Genomic DNA, 13,541 nt, shown 5'->3' with positions numbered 1-13,541 from the left:
ACAAGATAATAAGCCACTACATTTATGGTAATTTGTTACAGCATCAAAAGAAACCAGTACAGGTTGGAGAAACCTAGGACACTGGAAACCAGAAAGTAGAAAATTCAGAGCAAGAACCAGGGAGGGGGACACTCGCGGGTGGAGCTGGTGGCCACACTCAGAGCTTAAGGCAGAACAGAAATTCTAATCAAATAGTTTCCACCCAATACTTTAAATGGATGGGAAACTTATCTGCTTTATCTGTGAAGCATGAATGAATGTGAAACACACACAAATGACACGTGACTCACCGACTACAGGACACAGCCAGTTCCCAGCAGTGCTAATGGATTTGCATAGACACTGCAACGTTCTGCTTTTCATTCTCCTTTTAAATGCTGGCACTCATTTGTAGGTCAGACAGTCTGTAATCCAAACAGATTAAAATTGACTGGGCTCTGTGGGAATTACCTCCACAATTCCGTAGCCATATCCCACCACCTTAGTTAGGACCGATAATTAATTCATAATGTCACCTAGGCAAAAAAAAAAACTTTCTTAAAAGTTTATTTCCCCAAAAAATCTTGTATCACGTCTAACCATTACACTGTGTTTACTCTTTAGACTTAAACATTTGGGATCTCTTTATAGCAAGAGATGCGATGGCCAGAGCACAGAGTCTGACAGACCTGAGCTCAAATCCTTGCTCCTCTACTTATTTGCTTGCCAGGTAACCAACCATGAGCTAGTTACTTGGTCTCTTTGAGTGTGTTTCTCAGTGATAGAATGGAAGAGCAGAGCCTGCTTTATTAGGGTCATAGAAAGATTACATGGGATGTGGTGTAGAAAGTATGCTTAATTCAGTTGCTGTTATATTGGGCCACCCTCTAAGGATTCAAAACAAATGTTCTGTTTCTTTGAGCCCTTTTCTCTCTATATCTGTGGTTTTCAGTTGGCCTGGTAGATCCCTAGAGTTCCTATGGCAGAGTCTCAGGGACTTCTCTATGAAGAAGAACAAAACCTGTGGGGCCCTGGACCCTCCATACCACCTTCTACTATGGCTGTGCATGTTAGGCCAATAGAAAGGCTAAGTAACATTTCTGCATGCAAAGGGGAATTTCCCTCTCTGCCATTTCCACGTTCCCTTCCGCATCAAACACAGAGCACATCCTCTTCTCCCCATTCCTGGTACAGGTCTGCACAGAGTCCCAGACAGAAGTAGTCTGCAAGGGCTTCCTGGATTTTGTGATAGAGGCCTAAGCACTCAGGAGAACTGGGAGGGGGTCAAAGGAGAAGGTCTGTGGGAAGGGCAGGGCTTGGCAGTACCCAGGGTGGGAGGACTGTCCTAAAGCTACAGTGATACTACCTGGAGATGAGCAAGATCTGAAAGTCCAGGTCTGGATTCTGAGCAATACCCCGTGACAGGGAAGGGGGAGGGGAATAATACCTATGGAAGGACTCTGAGGTGTGGGCTATCATCTTACAACTTGAATGCAATTCCCTTCACCAACTAGACAATACAAGTCTTTATTTTGATTTTATTATGAAACACAATCTGTAATTCCAGATCGTGTGCCAACTCAGCCGAAGATCCAGGGCACTGTGGTTAGAGTTGGTGTCTAGTTCTCTGTGTTACCTCCTTTTAACCTCCAAACCATGGACTCCCATACAGGAATAGACTGCTGCTGTGATAATAGGTACTACCCACTTGAAATGTCTGATCTCATCTAAATGTGATAGCAAGCCTTCTTAGAAAAAGCTAGTTTTGTGGGGTGATAGTTGAGATTCATGGTCAAGATTATGGAATTTAGGGACTTGCAGAGTCATGGTTTGAACCCAAGTCTGTTTGACTGCTGAGCCTGGTGCTCTGCCATTAAATTATGCTGTTCCAAAACAGTGATCACAACCTGTGGGTCCATACCCAGGGGGCCATCAAGTTATGGCAAGGGGATCCATCCATGCGTTTTTGGTGGGCCAGATCTATAGTGTAGCCCATTTTCAAACATATGCAGTGCTGATGAGTTGGATAAAATACAGACTCACTTACATAAATGTAAATTTGGAAAACCTGGACAACTAAACTATTTTAGGCAATATGTCAAAAAGATATAGCAGGTGCACATATAGGGCCCAGTTTGGGAGTCAGGCAGGGATTCTTGGGGACCAAGGGAGATTCTTCTGTAGGTAAGTAGAATATATAGAAAGCAGAATCTCACCCCAGGGAAGAAGAGCCAGGAGGGGTAGGCAGATGAAGCCCTTGAGGCTACCTGCTATACTAAGCAGAGGAAGAAAGTACAAGGTGTAGATAAGGAAGGAAGACCCTGTGGATGGAGGTTAAGAGCATGACCTCTGAATAATCAGAATTGAATCTCAGTTCTGCCACTGGCTATGGGAAACTGAACTTGGTTAAAGAGAACCTTTTAAGACAGAACTTGTAATTCCATCATGTTGCCAAGTCTGCCCCAAGATCCAGGGCACTATGCTTTGTTTTATTTTCAAATTAAGCACTGATCTTCCTCTTGTGAGGGGCACAGGGATGCTCTGAACACTAACTGAGATGATATGTGTAAAGCATCCAGAACAGGGCCTGGCAAATGTTGCTCTCTGCCTTGTTGTGAGGTTTAAATGAGGTAGGGCAGAGTGCTAGAAACCTTGAGTGGTCAGCAAGATGCCAGTGAGTGAGTAGGTCTTTGGCCAAGCCCTGCTTTCTCTCTCTCCCCGTGGTGTCTCAAGCCCACCTTAAGACAACAGAGGTAAATGGAAGAGATATGTATGTGGTTAGAGAGAAAAAGCTGCCACAAACCCTTCATCCTCTACTCCACAAAAGAAGGCTGGAGGCAGGTCTCATGCAGAATAGGTATAAAATATGACAGTAGATTTAAAGAACGAGCAAACAACATGCTAATGGCCATAAGCAGAAGTAGGTGGTAGAGAAAATTAGCACTTAATACAGAAAATTAATGTATAAAAATCAGGATTAAATTATTTTTAAAAAAGCACAGAGCACTCCATTGTGTGCTCATCAGAAAAATCAATAATGACCCCCTAGAACTCTACGGAAATGGTTTACATTAGGAGAGGTCTGCGTCTGAGAGCAGAGCAGGAGAGTGTGCAAACATCTTAGGAAGATTTCAATCTCATAATGGTCAGAATATGTTTTTATAAAGTTACTGGTGCTTAAAATGTTTCCTCAAAATTCACTATGGAGCAGCAATATCTCCAGCAAGACTGAATTGTGAAATGTTAGCTTACTTAACCTTTAAAGACTCACATTACCTTTTCCTTTTCTTATTAAAAAAAATGTGGAAGCATTTTTTTCAATTCTAAGCCCCCTCCCCCTCTTTTTTTTCTCTTTTTTGCCTTTTGGGCTCACAGGATGGCAAGGGACTGTCTAGGGACCTGTAGGGCCTCCAACACATGTTGAAATAAATGGGACAATCTTTTCTTCCACTTTTACCTGTCCACTAGAGGGTGTCTTTGGAAACACTCTGCCCACTATAAAATAAAATGGCCATCTGAATCCATCCCAGTCACCTTCAGAACCAGATTTCAAACGACTCAGGCCTGGTAGATGTGGTGGCCTGTTCTGAGAGGAAGGCCTGGAGCATGGGAATCTGGTCTAGAGGAAGCAGGACAAACACAGAGTGTCACAATGGAGCCAGGTAGCCACACAGGTATCACCCAACTGCCAGGGTGTGAGCAAGCTGTCTTTCGGGAAAGAAAAAGCCCAGTCACAGGGGAAAAAAAGACAAAACAACAAAAACAACTCAAAAAAACAAAAACAAAAACACCACAAGATGTCCATCATTGAGTAGCATGGTAATTGGCTGACAGGATGATCAGTTGAAATGAGAATTGGATTTATTCAAGCCTCCCCCATTATATACAGACACAGATTGGCTACTTAACCTCACAATACCTCAGTTTTCATCTGCAAAATATGGTAAAAATATCTATAATTGGGAAAACTCTTTGGGTTGCAAGTGAAAAAAAATCCATTGTTAGGGACAGAATGGTTGTGTTCCTTGCCAAGAGCTCCAGTGTTGAAACCTTACTCCCCAGTGTGATGGTGTTAGGAGTTGGCACCCTGGGGAGATAATCTGTGACTAGACAAGGTCATTCTGGTAGAGTCCTCAGGTAGGATATTAGTGCCCGTATAAGAGTCACCAGAGTTTGCTTCTTTTCCCTGGGGTCTGCAATGTGATGGTACAATGAGAAGTCAGCCATGTGCCTCCTGGAAGATGGTTGTCACCAGAGTTCGGCCATGCTGGCACCCTAATCTCAGTGTTCCCATCTCCAGACCTGTGACAAGTAGATTTGTTTGTAAGTCACCAGTGTGTGATACTTTGCCATAGCAGCCTGAAGGAACAAAGACACCCATCATAACTACCTTAAGGAAACAGAAATTTAGTATTTGCTCATGAAACACAGTTCAAACATGGCTGGATTCAGGGCTTCAACCCAATTAGTAATTCTTCTCTTTTTATTTCATTTATGCTCACCTCAACATTTTAACCTTGTTCTATCCTACTCTAGACAACTGGGGTTTTCAAAACAGCTCCAAATTTGTATCCATCTAGTAGCACGACCCCAAAAGCCAGGGGACATTTTTCTCTACGTCAAATTTTTGCAGGAAAGTGCCAGGGAAAACTCTTACAGGGCCCACTAGAATCACATGAAATTTCTGAATGGTCACCGTGAATGGGATGGCAAGGGTGGTTGTTTTGACTGACCAGACTCTGTAGCAAGAGGGCAGCACAGGACTGTGATTAACTGGAACCAAGTGAGGAAGGCACAGATTTCCCTAAGGAAGCGAGAAGACAGCTATTGGAGCCAGAAGAAGGGAAATGGGAAAAAAGCACTGGGCAGGGAAAACTGTAGGCATCACAGACCCCTACAAAATCTTCCCCAGGATGGTAATATGGGTATTAAAATAATGTGCAAAATACTTTCTAAACCATAAAGCTCTATTCAAATGTTCCTTATTCAATTTATATGTACTATATCCACAGTCCAAAACTATAAAGATATATAGGGTAACACAAAGAAAGAATATTATGAAATAGTTTTTAGGTTTTGTCACAGCACCTGACCATTGTGATGGGTTTCTGGTCCTCAGTATACCTCGAGACTTGGGTTTGGAAGTATCACAATCCTTGTTCAGGTTTGACTACAGGAAGAATTCCTTCTAAGAGAAGGTTGAAAAAGAATACAATAAATTATAGACATTTTTCATTGAAGAAATTTAGTAAGAGGAGACACAAATATACAGTGATGGTTATGGACACAGTCCTTCCTGTAGGGCCTATACACCAGAGAATATTTTATCCAGACTTCCAATTTGAGGTAATTTTTCATGTCAGTTCTCAGCAAAGCGACAAAACTAGTCTTCCTTCTTAGATTACACATATATTGATGCTTTTTTGTGGAAATTTTAGCTCATCATTATGATATGTGAGTGTGCCAGAAAAGAAACCTTAAAAGAATCATAATACCCTGATTTTTTTCTCACCCTTAAGTCTTGACCATTGTAAAGCCTTTCAAAATCCTTACCCACCAACTTGCACAGTACTATATGAGACATACCACGTTAAATTTTAGGTCATTAAAAACATGAAATTGTCTCTGTTCTAAATTCACAGAACCGTGCTCCGACTGGCAGAACAGGGCAGTTCGCACTCTGAAACTCAGATGTTGCCATTTACTCAGAAGGTGTTGACCGACTCAGCCTTTCGGTTTTTCCTGAGACACAACCATGAGAACAAATATCCACTCACCCTCCAATTTCAGAAAGAAAATATTATAAAACAATGAAAACAATAAAGGGATTAAGGCAAATATTAACAAAACATTTTCAGAGCCCTGATTAGTACTTAAAGTACAAAGAGAAGGACTGAAAAATTCTGGAAATTTTCTCAAACTTCAATTCTATTGTCTAAGACAGTAGTTTAATCCACATTATGTATAGTAAGCACAAGCTAATTCTCAATAACTGTTGGAGGTTTCAATAATCTTTTTCTCAGCAATTGATGGGAAAAAAAGATAAAATTTAGTAGCATAAATTTATTACTGAACAATCTACTCAAGAGCTGTAAAATAAAATTATTGTCAAGTACACTTGGAACATTTTTCAAGTTCAATCATCTGGTGGGCTATAAAACATGTCTTGGTAAATTTAAAATAATTGAAATTTTATAGAATGTGTTTTCTTACACAAAAGAATTTAATTGGACATCAATTTTTTAAAAGCCTGGGATTATAGTAAAATTGCAGGATACAAAGACTCCTAATATTTAACAGTAAAAAATTAAAAATAGACCAAAAACCTGAATAAAACCTCACCAAAGAAGATATACAGGTGACAAATAAGTATATGAAAAGAAGTTCCATATCACATGTCATTAGGAAACTGAAAATAAAAGCAAGAAGGAGATACAATTGCATATCTATAAGAATGGCAAAAATAAAAACTGATAATACCAAATGCTAGTGAGGATACAGAACAAGAACTCTCATTCATTGCTGGTGAGAATGCAAAATGATACTATCACTCTGGAAGACAGTTTTCTCCAAAACTAAACATAGTCTTAATATTTGATCCAGCAGTTGTATACTCCTATTTACCCAACTTATTGCAAAACATATATTCACACAAAAACATACATAAAAAAAATGTTTACAACAGCTTTATTCCTAATTTCCCAAAACAGGAAGCAACCAAGATGTCCTTTGAAAATTGAAAGGATACACAGAAGTGGTACATCCACACAGTGCAGTAACATTCAGCAATAAAAAGAAATGAGCTATCAACCCATGAAAAGACAAGGAGAAACTATTAATGTATATTACCAAGTGAAAGAAGCCAGTCTTTAAAGAGCTACATGTTGTATGATTTCAACATTCTGGAAAAAAAGCAAAACTACTGAGACAAGGAAAAGATAAGTGGTTGTCAGGGGCCAGTGTAGGGAGGAAAGGATAATAATAGGTGGAGCACAAGGGACTTTTAGGGTAGTGAAACTATTACTAAAATGGTGGTTACACATCATTATAATTGTGTCAAAACCCATAGAATATACAACACAAAGAATGAGACTTAATGTAAACTTAGTTAATAATAATGTATTAGTATTGGTTCAGTTGTAGCAAATGTACCAAACTCACGTGTTAATAACAGTGGAGGCTTTGAGCAGGGGAGAGAGGGGGCATAAGGGAACCCCTCTCTTCTCAATTGTCTGCTCAATTTTCTGTAAACCTAAATTGGTTGTAGAAATAGTCTGTAACAATCTTCTGTCTATAAACATCTGCAATATTTCAAATTCTAATTAAAAATAACTTCCAAGGTATGTTATTCTTTATGAAGCTATTGCAAATGGGAAAGTTTTCTTAATTTCCCTTTCTGATAGTTCATTATTGACACATAAAAATGCAACTGATTCTGGATGCTAATTTTGTATCATGCTACTTAACTGAATAACTTAATTTATCAGTTCTAGTAGTTTGTTGGTAGAATCCTTAGAGTTCTCTATGTACAGTTTCATGTCATCTGCAAATAATGACAGCTTTACTTCTTCCTTTCCAATTTGGATGCCTTGTATTTATTCTTCTTGTCTGATTGCTATGGCTAGGACTTCAAGTATTGTCTTGAATTAAAAGGTGGAAGTAAACATCCCTGTTGTTCCTGATCTTGAGGGAAACCATTGTGCTTTTGCCCATTGAGTATGATGCTGGCAGTGGGTTTGTCATTTATGGCCTTTACTATGTTTATGTATGTTCTCTCTATTCCCACTTTGCTGAGAGTTTTCATCATAAATGATGCTGGATTTTATCAAACTCTTTTTCTGCACCTATTGATATAGTCACGTGGTTTTTATCCTTCATTTTGCTTTTGTGCTGTATTACATTAATTGATTTGTAGATGCTGTACCATTCTTGCATCCCCAGAATAAATCTCACTTGATCTAACTAGGGATATAAGAGTCCTATACTCAGAAAATTACAGGAAGCAAAGGAAAGAAGTTAAAGAAGATATAAATAAATGGAAGCACATATTGTATTCAGGGATAGGAAGAATTAGAGCATCATTAAAATGTCCATACTACCCAAAGTAATCTATGGATTCGATGCAATTCCAATCAAGATACCAATGATGTATTTCACAGACCTAGAACAAATATTTCAAAAATTTATATGGAACCACAATAGGCCCTGAATAGCCTCAGAGTTCTTGAGAAAGAACAAAGTTGGAGGATTCATGCTATCTAATATCAAACTATACTATAAGACAATAGTAATCAAAACAGAATGCTACTGGCATAAAAACAGACACATTGGTCAATGGAACAGAATAGAGATCCCAGAAGCTGTGATCCCACAACTTAATAGTCAATTAATATTTGACAGAGAAAGCAAGCCCATATAATTTGCTAGAGTTTATTCAATAAATGGTATTGGAAAAATTGGACAGATACATGAAGAAAAAAATGAAAATAGACCACCTTCTTATGCTATCCACAAGAATAAATTCAAAATGGGTCAAAGACTTAAATGTATCTGAAACCATAAAAATTTTCAAAGAAACCATAGTCTTATAGCAATATTTTTCTGATATATCTCCTCATGCGAGGGAAACAAAAGAAAAAATAGACAAATGGGACTACATCAAACTAGAAAGTTTCGTATAGCAAAGGAAACCATCAGCAAAATGAAAAGACAACTCACTGACTGGGAGAACATATTTGCTGACACATCTGATAAGTGGTTAGTATCCAAAATCTACAAATAACTTATAAAACTCAACACCAAAAAACCCACCAAGCAATCCAATTCAAAAATGGGTGAAGGACTTGAATAGACACTTCTTCAAAGACATACACATGGCCAATAGACATATGGAAAGAGGCTTAATGTCACTAGTCATCAGAAATTCATATTAAAACCATGTGAGCTATCACCTCACATTGGTCAGAATGGCTCTCATTAATAAATCAACAAACAAGTGCTGGTGAGGATGTGGAGAAAGGGGAATGCCTCATGCACTGTTAGTGGGAATGCCACTGTGGAAGGCAGTATGGGGTTACCTCAAAAAATTAAAAATGGAACTGTTTTATGATCCAGTAGTTCCACTTCTTGGAATTTATCTGAAGAGACCAAAACACTAATTTGAAAGAATATAAGCACCCCTATGTTCATTGCAGCATTATTTACAATAGCCAAGATTTGGGAGCAACCCAAGTATCCATGAGTACATGAGTGGATAAAACAACTACGGGACATTTACACAATGGAATACTACTTGGCTGTAAAAAAAAAGAAGAAGAAAATTTTACCCTTTACAACAGCATGGGTGGACTTAGAGAACATTATGTTAAGTGAAATAAGCCAGTCAGAGAAAGACAAATATACGATTTCACTCATATATGGAATCTAGTGAACAAACTGAATTAACAAGCAAAATAGAGACAGACTCATATATAGAGAGCAGGCTGACAGCTCTGTGGTGGGCATGGGTTAGGGGGTGGAAGGATGAAGCAGAAAAGGAAAAGGACTCATGAACATGGACAATGGTGTGGGAAGGTGGGAAGAGGTGGAAGAGAGTATAAGGAAGATAAATGGTAATGGAAAAAAACAATAAGAATAAATTTAAAACAAAAGGAGATAGATTCTAGTATTTTTTTAAAACAAATTCCAAAAATGTATCAACAAGGAAATGATAAGGCAAATTAGAAAGTATTCTGAACTAAATGAAAATAAACACAAATTTCACGACTTGTGAGATTGAACTAAAGCAGTGCTTACAGGGAAATTTACAGCTTCAAATGCTTACTCATGAGAAAAAAAATTGCCTAAAAGCAATTATCTAAGTCTATCTTACAAGTCTAAAAGGGCTAATTAAATACAAAGCAGAAAAAACATACAATAAAGATATAAACAAAAAATAAAAAACAAATAAAAAATCAATGAAATCAAAAATTCTTTTTTTCTAAAAAGATACTTCTCAATAGACTGATCAAAACTAGAAGAGCAGACATTGTTATGGATCCTACAGGCTCATACAGACAAAAAGGGGCTATATTACAAATAATTTCATATCAGTACATTTGTCAAAATGATAAAATAAACAAATTCCACTAAACACTCAAAACTTACACAAAAGAGACTAATGATCAAAACAATACCATGTCTATCACAGAAATTGAATGTGTAAATAAAAACCTTCCCACACAGACACCCCAGGCTCAGAGGGTTTCACTTGTATATTCTACCAAACCTACACAGCTCTAACACAAATTCTTTCAGAAAGTAGATGAAAAGAAAAAATTCCCAAATCTTTTCATGTGGCTATAATTCCCTTGATAGCAAAATCAGAATATGAATATGCAACAAGCCTGCTGTTTGTTAAAATTGTGATCTTAAGCAAGTGGCTTTATTTCTCCAGCTTCCAGTTTTCTCATCCACGGCCATTCCGTCGAATGTCCTGGCTTGGAACCAGGCGCTGTGGAGAAGAGCCTGGGGGAGAGGCTAACAGTGGCAGATACCTCACCTCTGCCCACTTCCAAACAATAGCAACTGAAAATGAAATGACTCGGGTTCTTTCCCTCTAGGTTTTCTTTTCACAAAATAGGCAAATTCCAAACAATGATAACTGAGGAGGGCAAGGGTGAGCCTGACGGAAATGCAGGCATGCATTATGGGGGAGAGAGGGTGGGTTGGGGCAATCTGGGCTACTCACCTGCCTAGCCTCCCTCCCAGCCCCTCTCAGTTTATCTGTCTCTGTCACTCTCATTAAACAAGTATTGCTTATTGATTTTCCTCTTAGACCTGATGGTTGTGGCAAGAAACATTTGCAAAATGCTTCAGTAGATGATCTTTAAGACCCCCTCCCTCCAATAAATATTTATGGAGAACCTGCTACGTGCCAGACAATGAGGTAAGCAAAATCGAACCTGCCATTTATCCTCCTGTACGTTCTGTGTGCTAAGGCATCCAGACTGGATTAAACAAGAACAACAACTAGTCACTGAGTGACTCTATATGCTAACTATTACTGTCCCTATTCCACAGCTGAGGCAGCTGAGACTTGGAGTGAATGACTTGCTGAAGTCAGGATGGCTGCAAAGAAGAAGAGCTAGCATTTGAGCCTGAGTCTGTCCAACTCCGAAGTCCAGCCTATTTCCACTCTGCCGTGCTGTTTAATTAAGAAAGAGCTTAACATGATTTTGATTACATGTTATGTCTCACTAGCAGAGTAACTGATTTGTATTTTATCATGGCTAAAAGTACTGTATTATATTTACTGTTTGTCAAGTCTTTGAATGACTGATTTTGGATTTGGAGTTTGTATTAGAATGTATTACATTTAAAATTTTGCTAGGTTGTACAAAATGCAAAAATGCTTAAAATGGTTTGGGTACATTTGAGGCTAGGAGTAGTAAGAAGGTCTGAGTGTATTTGGGCTATAAAAGTCAAGTCCTAATCCAAATCTCCCCACTGCAAAGAGAATTTCCAAGTGAATTTCTGATGTCAGAGAAGGCTGATAGACATACACATACACACGTGAAGTAATGTTCTTTCTCACTGATAATTCTGATAAATACCCTGTCTATTCATAATGTCAGCAGGTACTTTGCAGGAAGACGTAACAGGGTCTGATGTGTCAAATCTAAGTTCTTGATTTAGAATCCCAAACCCATGGCAATATACCCCAATTCCACATATTCTTGCATCACTATCTGCCACCGATCCCTTCCTCTACCTACCCATTATATTGCAGCCACAGCAGAAGGCAAACGACTTTCTAAATGTTCCTCTAGGCCTCCACACACTTTTCTAGGAAAGCTCTGTCCATCTTCACCCTTTAGCAGCCTGATGGCTCACCTACCTTCTCATCTAGACACCCCCATCCCCATGGAAGTTGATTTCTCCTTCCACTTGGCTTTTCAAGAATATTGCTCAACTCTGGTGACCTGCTCATCACTTGTCCTTATCATGGCACAAGGTGTGGGGGTAAGAGCCTGGACCATGTCCTTTCTTCTTAGATTCCTGGTAAGGAGCTCAGTAATGACACAAAATAGGCACTGAATTGCAAATACATGAAATAATGTGTACGGAGAGGAAACTGAGCTAAGAATCAAAGCTCCACTAGTTTTCACGTTAAGAGGGCAGTGATGAGCCAGCCTCCCATTCTGGAGTCATGACCAGGGTCATTGCTTTGTAGGGCCTGTGTGTTCCATATTCTAATTTACCTCAAATCATTGATGTGAGTCTCAATTCATATTTCCAATTTAAAGCAAAACCCTTAAGGTATTTTTTATTATTTTTTAAAATCCCTGTTAATCAGTTTTTAATACCTATCAAAAGCTTGAAATTGAAATGCTATGACTAGCCTGCCCTGAATTTCCTGTGCTACATTTGCACAATGGGTGGTCTCCTCAGATCTGTACTGTAACTATACTGATCATTTTCCTCAAATAGTAATTATTTTCTTTATTTGAAGCAGTATTATTAAACCAGTAATATAGATGAAAGAATATACCCAGAGAGAAAAGCTTGAGAATATTTTAAAAATACACCTAAGATATACATTTATCTCAGTAAATAGAGTCTACCCTGATCTCCACTTCCAAGGGCACAAAGTGGCGGGTGAGGAGAGGGGCCCATTTTCTGACTCCCCACCACGGGAGGCCTTCTCCCAGGTGGAACAGGGCTAGGTTCTCATTTTCACACACCTACTGTCTACTAGCAGCTTTTTAAAAAATAGATGATGTGTCAAAGTGACTGCCCTACTGCCCCAGTGCTGGGTGGGCTCCAGGCCTTCTGGAGAAGACAGAACTGTATTCCCGCAGTAGCTCCAGCCCCCTATTTCTTCACTTTCCCGAGGACTGCACATGAAAGCCAGTGGCCACGATCAGAGTGAAGGTAAAAAGGAAAGGGAGTGCTTCAAAAGAGCTTTGTGGAGGAGAGAAGAGTCACAGGCCCTTGAGAGTCAGGGCAGGGCCCTCTTACTTTTGATCCTGGGCTATGAATGCTCGGGTGTTTTTAGTGCCCTGCATCCTATATGCCCCGCTGCCCCTACCGTATGGTAGAGCCCCATCATATAAAAGCCAGGGTGGCAACTGTGGCTACCCACACTCCAGGCCTCTCTGCCACACTGAGCCTCCCCTCTACATGAGGCCTTGGTAATATCAGGGTGGTTCTGGGGTCGCCCATTCAAACCAAGTTTGATGCAGCATGGACTCAGTGTCTGAGCTAAGGCAGACCCACCCAGTAGTGGCAGAAGTCTCCACAGAGTGCACGACTCCAATTTCATGTGACCCTGGCTGACTGGGGGAAGATGCTTAAGTCTCCAAATACCACAGGGCCTACCTAAGCTATACTCTGTCTCCAAAGCACTTCTAAATGAAACAGCCATTTAAATAGAGTAATGCAAATGCAAAAGGAAAATGGGCATCTATTTGCCACTACAATCAAATTACTTCGTAGGTATAATTCATCATACCCCAGCCTTATTTTTTTATTACTATTAATAAGTTTTCCAAAAGCCTACATTTCTTTTAGAAAATCCT

General features: G+C 39.3%; 1 long non-coding RNA gene across 1 annotated transcript in view; it reads right to left on the bottom strand.

The window, feature by feature from the left end:
• Positions 1-13,541, bottom strand: part of LOC118499513 — a 112,968-nt gene that overhangs the window by 80,074 nt on the left and 19,353 nt on the right. Inside the window, exon 2 of the long non-coding RNA XR_004902011.1 lies at positions 291-404. This is a non-coding gene — a long non-coding RNA (uncharacterized LOC118499513). The remainder of the gene's footprint in view (positions 1-290; positions 405-13,541) is intronic.

The sequence above is a fragment of the Phyllostomus discolor genome, chromosome 3 (genome assembly GCF_004126475.2).
Source record: "Phyllostomus discolor isolate MPI-MPIP mPhyDis1 chromosome 3, mPhyDis1.pri.v3, whole genome shotgun sequence".
NCBI classification, from domain to species: Eukaryota; Metazoa; Chordata; class Mammalia; order Chiroptera; family Phyllostomidae; genus Phyllostomus; species Phyllostomus discolor.
The sequence above is the reverse complement of the archived record's forward strand: the minus strand, read 5'-3'. Positions and strand labels throughout refer to the sequence as shown.